General features: G+C 43.2%; 1 long non-coding RNA gene across 1 annotated transcript; it reads left to right on the forward strand.

Moving 5' to 3' along the window:
• Positions 1-3,451: 3,451 nt before the first annotated feature.
• Positions 3,452-17,700, forward strand: LOC142774393 (uncharacterized). The gene is made up of 3 exons (XR_012886375.1): positions 3,452-3,568; positions 6,297-6,345; positions 17,550-17,700. It is a non-coding gene; the product is annotated as an uncharacterized LOC142774393 (long non-coding RNA).
• The last annotated feature ends 266 nt before the right edge of the window (positions 17,701-17,966 follow it).

Here is a 17,966-nt window from a genome sequence, read left to right on the forward strand (position 1 = left end):
GTTTACCTCCGGAGCTTCGCCCACTCATCATCATTCTCTTCGTGGATATGGAGTCATTTTTTTTTGTGAGACACAAGAGTAATTCAATTGACAATTAGGCTAGGAAAAAGATTGTGGACAATAACTATATACTATAGTGAATTAATTATGGTGTCAATTACAGAGATCCTGGCGGGTGAAAAATCAATGCTGCACTGAATGTAACACCAACCAACCTGTTACATTTACCAAAATTTCGCATTGAGCTTTCTTGCACTGGTTTTCAAGGCACAACATACTAAACATGTATGCACGGGTCAATGACCTATCTGCGCCCAGTCACAAGACCAGTAGAGTATTCAGGAACCATGACTCGATAAAAAACCATATTGAGTCAGCATTCATACAACACATATGTGTTGGTTTAAATACCCTGCCATTACTCTTCAGGCAAAGGTAATGTCAATGAAAATATTACCATTAACTGCAACCAAACTTATCAAGATGGTACCAGGAGAGAAACACTTTTGTGAAAAAAAACAGCAGCAGGGCAAAATAGTCACCACAAATTTTTTTAAATTCATGTCAAGGTTTCGAAATGCAGCTGCAGCTATAAAAGTTGAATAATGCATGCTCTGTGAACAATTCTGTGTGTACTTTTCCAAGTGTAATCCACATGAGGCACAAGAAGGTAGGCTATTCCAGAAAATAGCGATTACGCTTGAAAAACAAGCGGTCTATCATAGTGAAGCGCAGAGACAATATGTTTTTCTGCACCAGGTTAGGCCAAAACTGCGCTTGTTCCTGCTACGAAAGAAAGGAAGCAAGACTTTAACAAAGAGCTGATGTTTGGAGTACTTCGTATTTGGACATAAAAGCCATTTCGAGTAGCGCAACTAGACAGGACTAATATCAGATAAGAATGGACTAGCACAAGGGCAACACTATTGCAACACTAAACAAAACTGAGCAAAATTGTAACATTCTGTGTCGATGCTGTTGAACCAATGCAAAAATGTTCTTTAACCACGCATGGTCTGTCCAACTAAAGTTAACAAGGCACGTTTCACAACAATGTCTTATTTTTGTGGTTTCACGGACAATTATATCTGTTTTGCATGAAGAACATGTCAAGTGCTTGTGAGCCTAAATGGCATGGGATAGGGCACAGCAGAGTTTTAAAAGAACTGGCATTTGAAAGGGGGATTGTACTGAAATATTTTTTCAATTGGTTGATTACTGACTATGGGCGCTAATTCAAATGACTGTGGTGATGTAAGGTAAGGTAAAAGGCTAGTTTGGGAAACGAAAACAAGTTTCTTAAAACAATTGAAGCCTGTTGCCAAAGCACCCAACAAGAAAGTTGGAAGTATCACCTTACCATAACGTCGCAGAATTTGAAAATAGGGTAGACACAGGTGAATGGACTCATTGTTGCCTTAACCCCTCCTAATATTTATGCCTTAATTCGGGAGGTGAAACCTGAGTGCCTGTGAGAAGATGCATGCTAGACCTTCGTTTCATGCAACGTGCTCATCATCACTAAATCCCTTCATAGTATGAAATAAACGAAAAAATGGGGAATGCTAAGAGCTCGTTTTCCAGCTTGACACACACACACACACACACACACACACACACACACACACACACACACACACACACACACACACACACACACACACACACTATAATATATATATATATATATAAATATATATATATATATATATATATATATATATATATATATATATATATATATATATATATATATATATATATATATATATATATATATATATATGCTGCGCTTTTGCATCAAAAAATCTAATTTGCCTTCCCTTATGAAGTTTCTGAACAGTCATAATGTCGCGCTTGTCATTGAATCTGCTTCATCCCGCTCGCCCGAAGGGAGCAAACTGCAGAAGCCACGGCTGTTAATTATGCCTACACAGCAAGCCCCTCTGCCGCTGAATATACGACAATTAGGCACGGTCCAAGAATACTTATTTTCATGACAAATTATCTCTGAACACCCAGCATTTCTGGAGAACCTGCTATGTAGACCCTGCTTTGAGAAAGTGTTCATCCAAACGCTATTTTCGGTGATGGTGGTAGTGGTTAGAAGAGGAAGAAGGCACCTAACTTTGGCAGCCCGGTAGGGAGCACGGCGCAGTGCCTGCTGCTTTGTTTGGGGCACACACACAGCATTCCTCTTCATTGTCGCAAGGCCCACATTCGGCAGATGACATGAAAGTACAAAAACAAGAAGAAATAAAGCATTACAACCATCTCCCGCCTCTCCCGTCTTAAACACACGGACACACACGCACAAAGCTCTATCAAGCGCAGAGAGCGCGTTCATTTTTTTTCTGCGGCGCACAAATTCATCCGCATGAGTAGTTGGTGGTAGGGTTTCGCATGGCTGCTGAGCATAGATGGCACCAGGTGAAGTAACGTCGCGCAACTTGACTTTGGTGCGAGTTTCAAATACACACAGAAAGTACACACAGCACTTTTTGAGCCCGTAAGTGTCGAACCACTGGACTGTTCTGCATAAAAATATGCCATAACAATTACGAACAAAAAGGAAGGAAATGCTGTGAAATTAATTTCTATGATTGAGCCATCATCTGTAGGAGAACAAAAAATTGCGAGACTACATAAGTACAATATTTCTGGATACTTGCCTATGGTTTGTAAAAAAAATAAAACCTTGAATTGAAAATCTGTCCGTATTAGTTCCTCCATACTTTAAAAAGGAGAACAGTGCTGAAAAGTCCGTGTAAATCTGACCTAATTTGGATTAGTTAGAACTTCAAAAAGTACACATGTATTCTCTATAGGCGCTCGCTCTGGTGAACCCTCCGAACAGCTTCATCTCGGACATACCAACTGCCGTCTTCGTCACCGCCTAGACCACGTGACAGTATTCCACAAGACCTGAAGTAAGAAATTTTCGAAGGCCTGAGGCGAGTTCAATCAGAGTGAGCATATATTTTTCTGTGCCACTTTTTTATTCTCTAAGTAAAGCGTGGTTGTAACAAGAACATTGTGACTTCTAATTAAACCTTGTGGCTCCTGCTATATAAGTTAATGGGAACTTCATTCTTCTGCCTCAGCTCACTTTTTGTGTATAGTTTTTATTGTTGGACTTGTATGCCCCCAAACGACCATAATAATAAAACGGACGCCACAGTGAAATGCGACAGAAATTTGTGCACCTTACTCTACGTACGTGACCTCTAGTATTTCACATCCATTGAAACTCCAGTGGTGCCGTCGGGGTGTCGCGTCGTGTATTTTCTCCTGAAAGAGCTTAGATGAATGTCGTGGCGTGTTAAGTTTATGACAAAAGGGCATAATAGAAGTCCTGCGTCAATGAATTGGGGAACTCAGGTGGCAGCTCTACCATGTGACGCATGGCTTCTCAATTATCTTTTCTCTTTTAGGCGATGTAAAGGTTACTATAAATGACGGAAGAGTCAGTCGAGTAATCTGCAGAATCACGGGCTGACGTTTTGAAAACCCATACCATGAGGAGATATACAAATATATTGCTGTTTTGCATGCTCTGTTTTTCTGGGTAAGCGAAATATTTTCCTCTTTTTCTTCAAGGCTCGGCTTTCTGCTGAACGTGATGAATAAATACATTTTCTCGAAGCAATACTAAATTTTCAACGCCCCGCCGCGGTGGTCTAGTGGCTAAGGTACTCGGCTGCTGACCCGCAGGGCGCGGGTTCGAATCCCGGCTGCGGCGGCTGCATTTCTGATGGAGGCGGAAACGTTGTAGGCCCGTGTGCTCAGATTTGGGTGCACGTTAAAGAACCCCAGGTGGTCTAAATTTCCGGAGCCCTCCCCTACGGCGTCTCTCATAATCATATAGTGGTTTTGGGACGTTAAACCCCACATATCAATCAAATTTTCAACATGTAGCGCTTCCATGATGGTTTGTATGTTGGTAGAGCTTAGCGTCCGAAATGCAATGGGACGCTATGGTGGAGGGCCCGGGATTATTAAGATCAGATAATTCTGGGACAAAGTTTGCTGTATTCCTCAATTTGTCAAATTTCTTTAGTATGCGCAGGCATGAGTTTCAAAAAAAAAGTATTGGATTCTTAGGCTTATCAGATCTAAGATGATTACAAGTTTGGCTGCTTTCAGTGATCGCGCGAACAATGAGGACTCTGAATAGATATTACTAGCAAAATCGTTATAACTACACCTTTTATATTTGAATTGGAAGGAATATGAGTACCAAGGGTGACTTCCTGCAACATCTTTTTTGTTATTTTTCTTTCGTAGTTTCTTTTTTAGGCTTCGTGTTGCGGCAAGTGCAAGGCAAAAACACTTCTTGTAAAACCTTATTCTGACATTCTCACATCCTGCTTGACTCAAAGCGAGCCCACGCTAAGTGCTTCGGGATCCCCCACTCTTTGCGCTTAACCGTGGGGGTGCCCTCATCGAGAGAGGGAGTAACTGAACAGCGCTTATTTCTTTATTTTTCCTCTTTTCAAACTCACTTCGGTGGACCTTAAACAGTAAGGGCTGCTAATCTCAAATTGCATACTAATATATACGCACGTTGTGTGACGGAAGACATGTTAATAAATTTTTTTCTTTCTCCCTTGTGTCACGAAGATAGCTGTTCATTACAAATGTGCTTCAAACACATTTGTTCTCAGCACGGACACTTTCTTATTAGCGCATAAATAATACCATACGATGCGTGGAGAGTTGTTCATTTGAACTTCATATGGAGCATAAGGCACGGAAAGATACTTGCCGAGTGTCCATAAAAATTGCCACAGTCATAAAGAAAAACATTTCTGCTGTATGCTCACTGCCGTTCCCGTCTTTGAAAATGACCAAAAGAGCAAGCAAAACACACAAAAAGACAAAGACTAATGGTAGCTCATGCCTTTTAGTTTGTCGTAGAAGCATAGATGCGAACGTCGTGTGCATGTTTGATGACTTTTAAATTACAAAGCAAGAGAAAGTGTCAGAAATGAAATTTTGGAACAAGCGAACGCATGGTATATTCATTTTCTCACATGTTCCGCTCATTAAAATGCCCCAGGAATAAAGAAAGGACACTTCCGTTTGTTTTGTCAAACTGTACAGTTCAGCGCAGTCTTGGTGTTGTCACGCGAATTTTTCGGAACAGTAGCATATATTTTCGTGAGCTTCAATGAGTTTTTAGTCTACGATGTATCACTGCACTCGAATGGAGTCAGTCATATAAATTAAACGCTAAAATGAAGCACGCCTGAAATTTCAAGCTTCGTTCAGAAAAACTGTCCCTATGATGCCATAAATCAGGCGGCAATGTTGGCAATGTTATCGCGATAAAAATTATAACAGCTCTCAGGGAAGCTTCTTGCATTTATGTTCCGTTGGAGGGGGGAAATGAGTACACTCCGGATTCCTCCAAGTGACACGTCATTAGGTAGTTTTAACACGCAACACAAGCGATACAAAGACACACACCACACACACACGCACACACACACACACACACACACACACACACACACACACACACACACACACACACACACACACACACACACACACACACACACACACACACGCGCACGGAAGCACACACACACACACACGCGCACGGAAGCACACACACACACACACACACGCACACACGCACACACGCACACAATTAACAAGTGATAAAAACTGTTTTAAGATGGCACTCGTGTTTTATACTACGTGTGTTTTTTTGTGCGTCTTCAACCAGACTTTTCCAAGTGTCAATTCACTGCTAGGATTGCTTCTTATAATTTCTTCTATGCAATATGTTCTATAGAAATTCCTCCATAGAATTTTAAGCAGCGCCCTAGTGGTGAAATAGTGATTCTTTATTATAACACAGCAAGGTTTTTTCACGTTCGAGGAAAAGCACTATTTTCATGCAAAGTATACTATAAAGAGTCATTAAATTGGCGTGTCTCCACAATAACTTGCTGTTCCATCTTGTCACGTTTTTGAGGTTGCTATGGTTAAAGAGCGGCTAGCCTGCTCCACTGGTTACTGTGGAACAACACGAAAGTAGTCATATTATTATCTCTACGAGTGCGTTGTCAAGAGAATCATTAAGGAGAAGTGGGGAGATTAATGTCGAAAAATTCTTCTTCTATTGGTGAACCAATCGTAAAAGTAGACAAAGTGGGCACAGTGGAGCAGCTCCCATGATTTAGCCGTCACTGAAGGTCATATTTCAAGTGAAACTGTCTGGAAATGCATAAAGTGTCAGTTTCTGCCAACACCTGTGAAATAACCTGTTTTTACATTTGCAGCTGTGACAGCAGCGGTAGTGAAAAGAAAGCTGGTTCTTGTTATCGGCAAGTGAGTATTTTTCTGGCAACTATTTAATGCCTTCTTCGTAAAGAACACATTTTCTTTTTGGATGTAAAAAAAATGCACGACAAAGTCACTCAGCTATGATATAGAAATACTTGATTTTTTTATACCCCTGCCGAGCAATCGGTGGTATTTTAGATAGGGACCACGCTTGCCCCCATCGAAAAGTTTGGAGCAAGTGAAGTCGGGCGTAGGCGTAACTGACCCATTAGTCTTCTTTCTTTCCATCGCATCGCGGAATGCTCCCTCTAAGCTTTTCCTTCCTCCATGCTGGGAATAGATGGACAGTAAAACGGCGCGTCGTATGCTAGAGTACTTGCCGTTCGAAGCCTAGTCCTTTGTCGCTATAAGGTGCCTGCTGCACAATGTAATCAGGGAGGAAAGCTGGGCGAATCAAAGATGAGTTTATTGCCGCTTGTCAAGTGATTGTGTCGTTCAATTCATTTGCGATTGATACACAATATTTCGCACATTTAAAATAATGAAGGGAGAAGTGAATTGGGGTGAACACGAGGAACAATATAAGGGGAAATCTCGAGCAGAGCTTGTGATTTATTCCAAACACGCAGTAATATTTTCAAGAGTTACCTTGCTTTAGTGTTTTTGAGCATAAACTGTGGTCATGGGTCTCGAAACCACTCACTTATATGTAAGTACATTCTATCAAATATCGACATACGTACATTTAAAATATACTTACGCCTTCTCTGCCCGGTCAAGCATGCCAATAAAGCATATTTGCATTGCGTGTTCTGCATCGCGCACTGGTTGTCAAATTCATGGAAACGACCGAGTGCGTAAAAAGCCCACGGGCATAACGGCCGCTCAGTTAATGATATCGTGAGACGTAAAACGATCGAAGTTGCTTTTGAAGCAATGAACTTTTATGTAGATGTTTCTATTATGTGAGACTTGCAAGCGTGAAGTGCAGATAGGCTGGGGTAGAGTCAGACTCATATACTTAAAAGCAATATATATGGCACAACTTATCTTGACTGCGGAAATTATTGCGTGCATAAAAACCCAAAGTTCGTCTGCGCAAGGAAACTGAATGTCACGTGAAGGAAGATTGATAGGCATAAAAAAAGAAAACTGCAAGTGCCTTTCATTTTTAGCCTGACAAACATGTTAGTACTGTCATTCACTATATCGAATTGAGGATGGTTTTCTATCAAAAGAAATTTAAGCGAAATAATTTTACGAGTGAGTGACATGAAATCAAATGGACGGATGTTCCACGGTGCTGTATTGCTGAAGTACACTGGACTGTGGCAAAAATATATTTTTTTCGAAAAGGAGAGAGAAGAAGAAAGCAAAGTGGAGCGGCGAACTACCAACTGCTTATTGGCTGTCTGAGAAGTGTACAGAAAACAAGAAGCCATTTCCGCGGATGTGTGAACAACCAACACATGACGTGCAGCGACATGGTCAAGAAAAATATTATAACCAAAGCACATTCCTGTTAAAAGATGATGTACGTAAAATTTTTACGCGATAAAGTATACGTAAAACACTCTTTGCTGGAAAACAACATGCATGTGTTCGGAGGTACATGCCGCTCGAATGAAGAAATGACCACTCGTACCTTTATAACAATTAAGGCAGCAAGTTATTGCATATGGTTTTCAACTAAGCCGCAGAGTACTCGAATGTGTTCTTCAGCAATTTGTAAAAAAATGAGACCGCGAGTGCTAGGTGGAACATGCAAAAAAAAAATGGCACTGGCAGGAATGCCCGTGTGGTGTCATGGCGTCTATAACCCAAAGTCGATACAAACGGGCGCCGTAGGCGGCAGTACTATGCGTCAGGCACGACATTGCTATCCGCTTATTTGACTTCCTTCGACGTGCTTAGCAGTACAGAACTACTGTTGCTACACGAAATGATGACGGTGATGCGTGGAACTATTGCTAGGACAATGAAAGGTAGCAACAAAATGTGGTAATGTGCAGACATTGTCAACAGAAAAAAAAAGATCAGATTGTCATATTAAAATTGGCCTCCCGCCGACAAGCTCGCGCTTTAGAAAGCATCAGAAATACTGGAAAGCGATTCATACAGATATTTATGTCACCGATCCACCTTCGAGAGCCTCACTTGTGTGCATCTGCATTTCTAGACACTTGGTGATGTCAGGTGTATCGCGAACTGTTCCACCTCCACCACCAATCTTCCGCCACCATCGCCCACCAGTTCTAGTATGCGAGGCTGACTGTGGCCTCCTGGAGAGGATAACCGCGTCCTGCACAACTGCACTGACCATGACACGACTTGAGCAGCTGCGACGAACGCACAAGGTTCGAAGTACTTGTAGTATTTGAAGGCGATATGTCGTAGGTGCCGAATTCTCTGTCGTAGGCGCTGTATTCTCTATCGTGGCTGAGACAGAAGCAGTGCTTCCAGCATATGTGTGGGAGAACTGAAGTTCATAATACGATGTCTGTGTTCCTGCGTTATACAAATGATAGCGTTTAGTAGGTTTCCTAGTTTTCTGTGATGTCTCCGTTTGTCGGATCGCAGGCGATGCATCGGTATCAGGTGCAGAAAACTTCTTTGAGATTTATTTCTGCAAAGATGGCTCAGATGTTGACTTTGTATTTTCCTTAGTTGTTGTCGTTTTTGACGACCATCGTTAAACCACGAATGTGCTTGTAATCTAAATATATTTCATCGTTGGGCTTGTTGATGCAACTGCTGTAGTTGCTGGAGTTCTTGAAGTTTTTGTTGACACTGCTGATTTTGCGGAATATGGCGAGGTGGTATTCCTTTAGTATTATGAGCCTGCTTCTCTTTGCAAGTATTTGACCAGTAAGTACGTGGTTGTCGCTGGGTTGTCGTGATTCTCGTTTGACAGTGAAGGTTGTGCACTAGAATTGACAGGAAGATCTTCAGAGGCTTTTGCGATGCCGTTCTGATTGGACGCTTCTGGCTCATGGCGAAGCGTGAGAGTTGATGCTTCCAAGCCTCTTGGGTTGTTTGGCCTCTCAGGAGGCCCGAAACTTGACGGTGACACCGTGATAGGCGTGGTTTAGTTGAATTTACTTGAGAACGTCAGTCCACCTGCGTGGCTAAGAAACTGAGCTTTCTTAACACATGAATCTGTATGGAAGAGTCGGGGCTCAGTCAGATACCCACCGAGTTCATCTGCTCTATTGCAACCGTTGTGAGCGTGTAAGACGTAAGGAAGGCGTTCTGAGCGACCTAAGATCATCACGATAGAAAAGCAGGAGGTGGGCCAGGTTTGCCACATTGGGAGTACAGTGTACAGGTTCGTTCGGTGACATGAGTCGTATGAAGCAGTGACGGCGTAAATCTAGATTTACGTGCAGTAGCAAAGTTCGGTCGAAGACTAACTCTTCGTGAATACAGATCATGTCACCTTTCAGTGAGGGAATGCTTTAATTGGGCTTGTGGCAAAACCCTATTCATTCTTAGTGTTCGAATGCGTGAAGACAGCTTTTGACTGTGACGATCAAAAACAATTGTCTCCAGATGGTTGGAGATAATTTCCTCGTCCTCGACTAGCTTCTACACTACCTAAGAAGTGAAGGTGTTTGAGGTTCGGAATGGGTGCCCCTCGATGACTCGAGTGCTCAGTGGCAGCACGAAGGAAGAGCCGTAGTTTGGTAAAGAGACGCCTTATTGCAGCGTCAGGCGTCTTCTGAGTCCAAGCCCTAACCTCCGCTCTTATTTTACATGCAATCATACTCTTTTCAACCCTTGGTTGAACAAAAGGTCTCCACACAAATCAATCACACGTGTCGGCTCGCATCACCACAGCCAATCGCAAAAACACTGTCATAACTGCATCGGTAAAAATCACGTTACGAATACGACTCGACAGGGGATAGGCTCTCCGTATGTCACACTCTCTCCCATACCAGGCCGACCTCCCTCGGTAGTCGTTATCACGCTCAGCTTTCTAAATAAACGTCGCTTCGCAGAAGCCTCCGTAAGCCCGGAGAGTTCACCGTCTGGCCCGGTGCGCTGACCAGGTGTGCATGTGACAGGGCGGTGCCCCGCCATCCTAACAACACTCGGTAATGACATATAATGGGGGAAAATAAGCTCGTCTGCGTGCCACGACCATGTCTCGGATAGCCCAGTGGTGGCGTCCCTGCGGCACTCTCGATGGCACACGTGCATGCCAACAATGACTTAAACTGAGACGGCCGCGCTTGACGTGATTCTTGCAAGACGCGTTTCCGAGTCCCAAATGGTAGCCCCCATTTGAAACGAACAAGTTCCCTTTATTTTCCGTGCACAGGTCTTCCACGTTCGCCTTCGCAGAACCGATTAGCTTCTTTAGTTGATGGGTCGGGAACTGTCTCCACGCTCTGCATCAGCCGCATTAATTCCGCTACACACAACACGCCACTAATGGTGCCTCATACTAACTTCTCCCCCCTCAAGAGTGTTACTGGATACTCGTTGTCCAGTGACGCTACACAAAAAAAAGGAAACAAAAAATTCACTCAAAAATAAACTTGCTCTCAATGCGCGCACTTGTGTGAACAGATTTTAACTTCAGACTCAACAGAAGAATGTTTGCGTCCTACTGCAAAATTGATTGATTCATATGTGGGGTTTAACGTCCCAAAACCACTATATGATTATGAGAGACGCCGTAGTGGAGGTCTCCGGAAATTTCGACCACCTGGGGTTCTTTAACGTGCACCCAAATCTGAGCACACACTGCAAAATACACGCAGCGACATATATACATAATGCTGAAAAGGTCCTACGAAAAAAAAACAAGGCCTTCAATGCACAACAATTAGGTCGCATTCTGAGTGAAATCCACAGCGCCAGACAGCTCACTTTGGCTTGAAACAGGGCACCCACCCCGTGCATAGTCCTGCGGCATATTGTCTTTTAAATTCACCACACCACACGGTCATTGTGCCAACATGTGAGATTCATTTCATGTGCCCTTCAGGCCCCGTATAACACACTCAAAGGAAGCGATGAACCCAGCACTATGTATATTTTAGTCTCAACGGATCGCACCATGCACAAAGGGCAAAAATAATTGACTCATTTCTCAAACGCTGCCTTCTTTCATCTACGAAACTATCCCATACATTAAACATCTAATACACCTAAAAGCAGTTCAACCACTTAGAGGCAAGCCCGTATCTCAACAATCACAACAACAACTGAAAATGCCTAGTACAACAAACAAAACACTTTCACTTCACACCGGAAATATTAGTCTCTTCAATTCACAGAACATCACGCATAACGCTTAAACTTAATGTGAAATGAGAGCGGAGGTTCGGGCTTAGACTCGGGCAGGCGCCTGAGGCTGCAATAAAGCGTCTCTTCACCGGACTACGGCTCTTCCTTCGCGCTGCCATCGAGCAATCAAGTGATCTAGGGGCACCGATTCCGAACCTCAAACACCTTCCCTGCTAAGCTAGTGTAGAAGCTAGTCAAGGACGAGGAAATGAAATGGCGCACTCAACAGGTTCAGCCGCATTAATTGCGCCACATACAACCCACCAATAATGGTTGCCTCATACTAACTGTTGGCAATAGGCAAGTATTTATCATAGTAGTTAAAACGGGCGATCATCGAGGAATCGTGATGCCATACCACGATTCATCGATTTTGAATATGTGTGTCAGGTAAAGCCTAAATGCCTCACTGGAGATGTAGTCAGTGAGGTTGATGACCATCTCCTGTTCCGACCACAAGGAAGCGGTGGCGTAGAGCTTAAATAGGTCAAACCAGTTCGTTATGGGTCCATCGTTTGCTGATACTGTGTACTTGGGGATGCCACTGTCCTCCATTTGTGCTGTCATGATGTTGGTGAAAGTGTAGAGTGGGGATCCACTTCTGTGGTAAACTTTCAGTAACTGCGTCTTGCTAAGATTTTTGGCTACGATTGCCGTTTGATGAAGTGGCTACCAGGTATTCATCCTCTCGACTTGTTTCGAGCCGTGGCCTGGCTCATGCTCCACGCGTTTATTCGAAAGCAATTCTTTCTCATTCGATTCTACTAACCATCGCATCCTTTGCATACGTCACATATATATATATATATATATATATATATATATATATATATATATATATATATATATATATATATATATAGCAATAAGACACAACGCCCGTTTTCTGGGCTGGTTATGCTTATTCTGACTTCATCGTTCACTCTTTGTCATTAAAATCGGCCCCGACTGCAAGCATGGTGGCTGCCGACAACATCTGCGGTGGGCGCCACTGACTATTCTGGAGTGGCTGCGTTTGGCCACGCTGGGACTTCGCCTGGAATCTTGCCAAATCAGGTTCCGGTGGTTGACAGTGACTGTGTCGCAGAGGTCGGAGCTCTGGTATGCACTGCGGTCTGCCTTGGATACCTGCGATGATGGTGCTAACTGATTGTGCCGACAATCTCGCGGCTTCACGTTTGATCTGCTCGCATAACGACTGCGATCACGTGACTGGTTAAAACTATGCTCTTTTGTGATTCGGTATCAAATGGGCACAGCTTGTAGAATGCTGGATGGAAACTAGGTCTGATGTGTATAATTGTGGCCGGGGTTTCGAAAGACCGATTGCTGCATACTCATCAGATCTTGTTGACGCCCGACTGATCAGTGATGGGTCTCGTGAAGAAAACCACTGTGGTCGGATCCATGCGGCCCTCAGGTGACTCACTCACAGTCCGAGTGAAGTGCTCCTTGTCATTCGTGGGATTGCTATTGAAGTGCCCCTTGCCATACATGGGCTCACATGACACTGGATTGGGCCGGTGGACATCAGCTTCTTTCGCTGGGAGGTATTGGAAGGATCGGCCGTGTTTGGCTTCTTGCATGCCGAAACGTATTGACCTTCGACAATTCAGGCGTCGTCTGTCACTTTGATTTCATTAAAATGTTTGTCTCTGTGCAGTAGGTAAGCGCGTGCTCTACGGCTACTGACTGCGTTCCAAGCAGCGCACTAGGCTTTTAGGCGACAAGGACCTACTTCTCAAAATTTCCCGAGAAGTCAGGTTTCCGAAGTGGCTGCTCATGAAGTGAGGGCCCCTTCCTCAATGTAGCTGGTAGAAAGAGGTCGTCCTAACATGCCCATACACTGGTGGTCGCTTCTTCATTGCCTGCAAAGGAAATATGGCCCCAGCGTGTACCAGAGATGGTATGGTGTTGGTTGATTGGTATGTGGAGTTTAACGTCCCCACCCACCATGTCATTATGAGAGACGCCGTAGTGAAAGGCTCCGGAAATTTCGACTATTTTGGGTTGTTTAACGTGAACCCAAATCTCAACACACGAGCCTACATTTCCGCCTGCATAAGAAATGCAGCCGCCGCAGCCGGGACTCGATCCCGCGATCTTCGGGTCAGCAGCCGAGTACCTTAGCTACTAGACCACCGCGGTGGGGTGGTAGGTGCCGGTTACGAATGAAGACTTTGAGACCTGGAGAGGTGGACCTGACCTGTGCGGTGTGCTGATACAGTAGCAGGTTGTGAAGCTAGCTTTTGGTAAGCTGGAAAGTGCAGCTGCAGCCTCGAGGTGGGTCTCCTCCGGGGCTCCAGCTTTGGTAGCGGTGAGGTAAGACTGGATGGTCATGGAGATGTGTTAATGACTCCGTCCAAAAACAGCTATGAGCTTGGCGCTCCAGTCCACCCAGGACTGCTGCGACGCGCCTTCTTATGTTGCCACGTACTCCACGGCAACACTTCAAAGGCGGTCTATGACCATGCACCGACGCTTTCGGTCCGTCTAGGCTTCGCGATATTTGAGAGCGTTGACGGTCGCCATTCATTCCTCAGCGTCATCCTGGAAGCCACGAAACTCCGGTACTTCGAAGGCAGCCGGTGGTGGTGAAATGGTAGGCCAAACTCTGTAAAATAACAACGTGAGGTAGTCGAGTTGGTGGGAAAGCTCTGTGAGGCTACGCTGGAGCTTTTTGCGACCCTCTAGTGAGCTTTCTTCGTGGTCTTATGACGTGGCTACAGCCAACACCTCATTGATCATGTGCAGTCATGGCAAGGCCACAGGGAAGAGCACTGAGGGCAACGCTGGTAAGGCGTTGACCGCGATGCCGGATCACGTGATGGTTCGGGAAATCTCGGCGGGGCTTCGGGTGAACTTCATGTGGAGCCAGGGCTGACGTTGGAAGAGAAGGAGTACTCGTCTTTAAGTATACTCACAGCGGGAGTATCTTTGGTCAAGAGTGTTTGAACAGCACCTCTGGGCAGCTGAGTTGCCGATGGAGTACTGAGTGTGGCGTTGTCGCAGCGGAAAGCGTGAATGACATTCCCGGTCAAAGGTAGGCCGTGCTGAAGCCCGACCTTGAACCATAGAGAAGGCCTGGACGCCATCCACGAAGGGGGGCATTGGTGCTCCCGGCTGCAGGTGGGTCGTCGGCTCCGTGATCACGATATCATGGGCAGGGTTCGTTCGAGGGCAAGCCCACAGCACCGACGACCCACGGGGACGCACTTATGGTTCGTACGACGCAGACTGCGCCATTGTCAAGGAGAAATAAGACACAACACACGTTTGCTGGGCCGGTTGTTTGTGTGTTTATTACCTGTGAGCACTGGCACATAGCAACTCTGGAGAATTGGCCATGATAGCTTGTAGTAGCCTATAGGTGAAACACTTATTGTGAGCTTATCTTTTCACTAAAAAACACAAACAAATAGAATGGCAAATTTATTTCAGAAACAAAAGAATAAAAATAATGACGAATGAATAAAAGAAAAAGAGAGCTACTTCTACATCAGAAGACTGAAGTTTGGAGTAGACCTGACAGTTGAGTTTACCTCACCCGATCAAAATCGAATGTATGTCCGACAGTAATTCACAAGACCAATTATATCAAAAGTATTAGCCAGATTATATTAAAGAAGGCGTTATATCGACATGTGATTAGATTCTTAAATAAATTCACATACTGCATGAAGCACCTTTCTGTGGCAACAGTGTCCCGAGCCGGAGGCACCAAAACTGGGAATATTATCTGCAGTTAAATATAAAGCTAATATAGAAAACAGAATAATAAGAAGTTTTTTTACTAATTAATGATTAGTTCCAACATGATATAAAGTAATGGGCCCTTGTTTCTGTTTCTTCGCAGCATGAGCACAAGGAAGATATTGCCAGACTAGCTTTGTGTAAATGAAGGCTTGATGGGAGAACGCACCATAAAAATTTGGTTAAAATATCCTCTAACTTCTAGCTTGACTGCACTGAGGTTCTCAGCGATATCTCAGGTGGTGATAGTTTATCCTTTTAGTAGTATCCTCCATCATATTTGCATAGATAGCTAATTTTCCATATTTTATCGATACAATGTATTCTATTTTTTGGAGTACAAAAACGAGAGGACCATCAAGCGAAATTCGGGCTAAAGAATCGGTGATTTCATTTAGCTGTACGCCACAGTGGCCTGCAATTCATACAAAGTTCAAGCGTTTTAGTTGAGGTGAAAATTATGTGCCCAATATCAGTAGAGCTCTTGATTGTTCGGACGCTCTGAGAGCTGTACATGCCGAAAGAAAATATATGTGTTGATGATTGCACTGACTTCCTTTGAAGGCAGTTTTCGAAGCACCAAAATAATAGCCAAGCGCCCAGCTTCAAAAATCTGGCGGCTTCACTGAGAATAACGAGCCGATGTAATCAGAGACGATTCCTGCTGCTGCCTTTTTATTATTCACAGAAGCGTCTGTGGCAATAACGTTATTTCTGCATAGCTATGTATTGTTTTGACCTGCTAATAAAGAAAACCTACAAATTGGCACTTAGATTGCGGGGGGAATATTTAATCATACTATATCATAATATTGTGATTCAATGCATCAGTTTCAATGACCGTTCCGATGTTCTCCTTTATGCTTTTCAGTTTACTTTAAACAAAATTATTGTTTGGAGTCTGAAAGCATGGCCAAAGAGCGAGAAAGAAGCTGTTGGAGCCACTAATAAAGGCATATTCCGATCGGACAGCTTATAAGCTGTAAAATTTTAAGAGTGTCTGTACAGTCAGGATTCGGAATTGGCAATGAATAGTGCATGCGAGCTTAGTCATATATTAAAATATTAGCGAAAAACCTGGGGAGTCTCCAACACAAACGTAGCACTTATCGCTCCTACAGAAATAAAGCCTTTGTTTAGTACGCAGGGCCACCGTGAAATAATATGAACCCGAATACTAGTATTGGGCGCATGTACATTTTGTATAAGAATAATAGGATATTTCGTGTTGCTCAACCTACGAAATAGGCCAGAAGCTGGTTGTGCTTTTTCTGCTATATATTTCATGTGAGAGCTCCAGTTATGTTTCCTATTATAAATAGTGCCCGAATATTCGATAGACTCTACTTGTAGAATCAATTGCTGCTTATACAGTACGGAAGTTGGAATAGAATCTGCTAGAGCAAACACCAGGAGAGAACTGTTAGAGAAAATTAAATTGACCTCAGCCAAATTTCAAGGGAATTATCTTTGCAGTTTAGATGTAATGAATACCTGCCACTGTCTTCTTCGAAAAACGCAATATAGTATGCATAAACGTGGACAGTGATATGCCAGTCAATAGAAATAGAGCTCATCAGGGCATTGAATATTACTTGAGATAAAACCGCACCTGCAGAAACTCTGCCTTGCTGTTTGAATTTAGATGAGGGACATCCATCCTTTACACAATAAAAATTTCTTCATTTTAAAAATGCTGCTAACCGGTCAAGAACATATCGCGAATTGTTTTTATTCATATCGCCATTTGTTTTTATTCTGACTTCATCGTTCTATTTCTCTCGCTCGTACAGTTAATGCTCGAGCCCTTGTGGGGCTCTTTGTCCTTACAGTGTATATATATATATATATATATATATATATATATATATATATATATATATATATATATATATATATATATATATATATATATATATAAATATATATATATATATATATATATATATCTATAAATATATATATATATATATATATATATATATATATATATATATATATATATATATACACACACTGTAAGGACGAAGAGCCCCGAAGAGTCCTACGTTTCGGCCGGACCCCGGCCGAAACGTTGGAGTAATAAAAGTTTTCGTACGTTTGTCCGCTCAAGCCGATTTCAATATATATATATATATATATATATATATATATATATATTGAGTCGATGATTTACTCTATCACATCTCTTTCAGCAGTGTGGTCCAGGGTTCCCGAAATGTCCACCCGGCTGCTATTGTCAACGGATCGTATCACATATGCTTGGATCAATCGCGACATGCAGAAACCATGCTGGCTAAAATGTTGTTGTAAATCAATTGTAAAATAAACAAATCACGACTACGAGATCTCAGTTCTCACGCTAGAAGCCCTGTAAATTGACGTCGATCAATATGCGATGTTCAGTGCAGACCAACCATATGTGCATGCAAGCTATGCGCATTAATGTGGGCAAAAGTAAAAGTGGCCCATAATAGGTCACTTCAATTGGCAATAGATGGATACAAAGACACATATTGCAACAAACACTATTCGACAGTGAAGGAGTGAAGGTCTCATCAAGCGCGAAGAAAAAGACCATCGGCATCGTCGCCTGCATCAACACGAGTGAG

The sequence above is a fragment of the Rhipicephalus microplus genome, chromosome 10 (assembly GCF_043290135.1).
Source record: "Rhipicephalus microplus isolate Deutch F79 chromosome 10, USDA_Rmic, whole genome shotgun sequence".
NCBI classification, from domain to species: domain Eukaryota; kingdom Metazoa; phylum Arthropoda; class Arachnida; order Ixodida; family Ixodidae; genus Rhipicephalus; species Rhipicephalus microplus.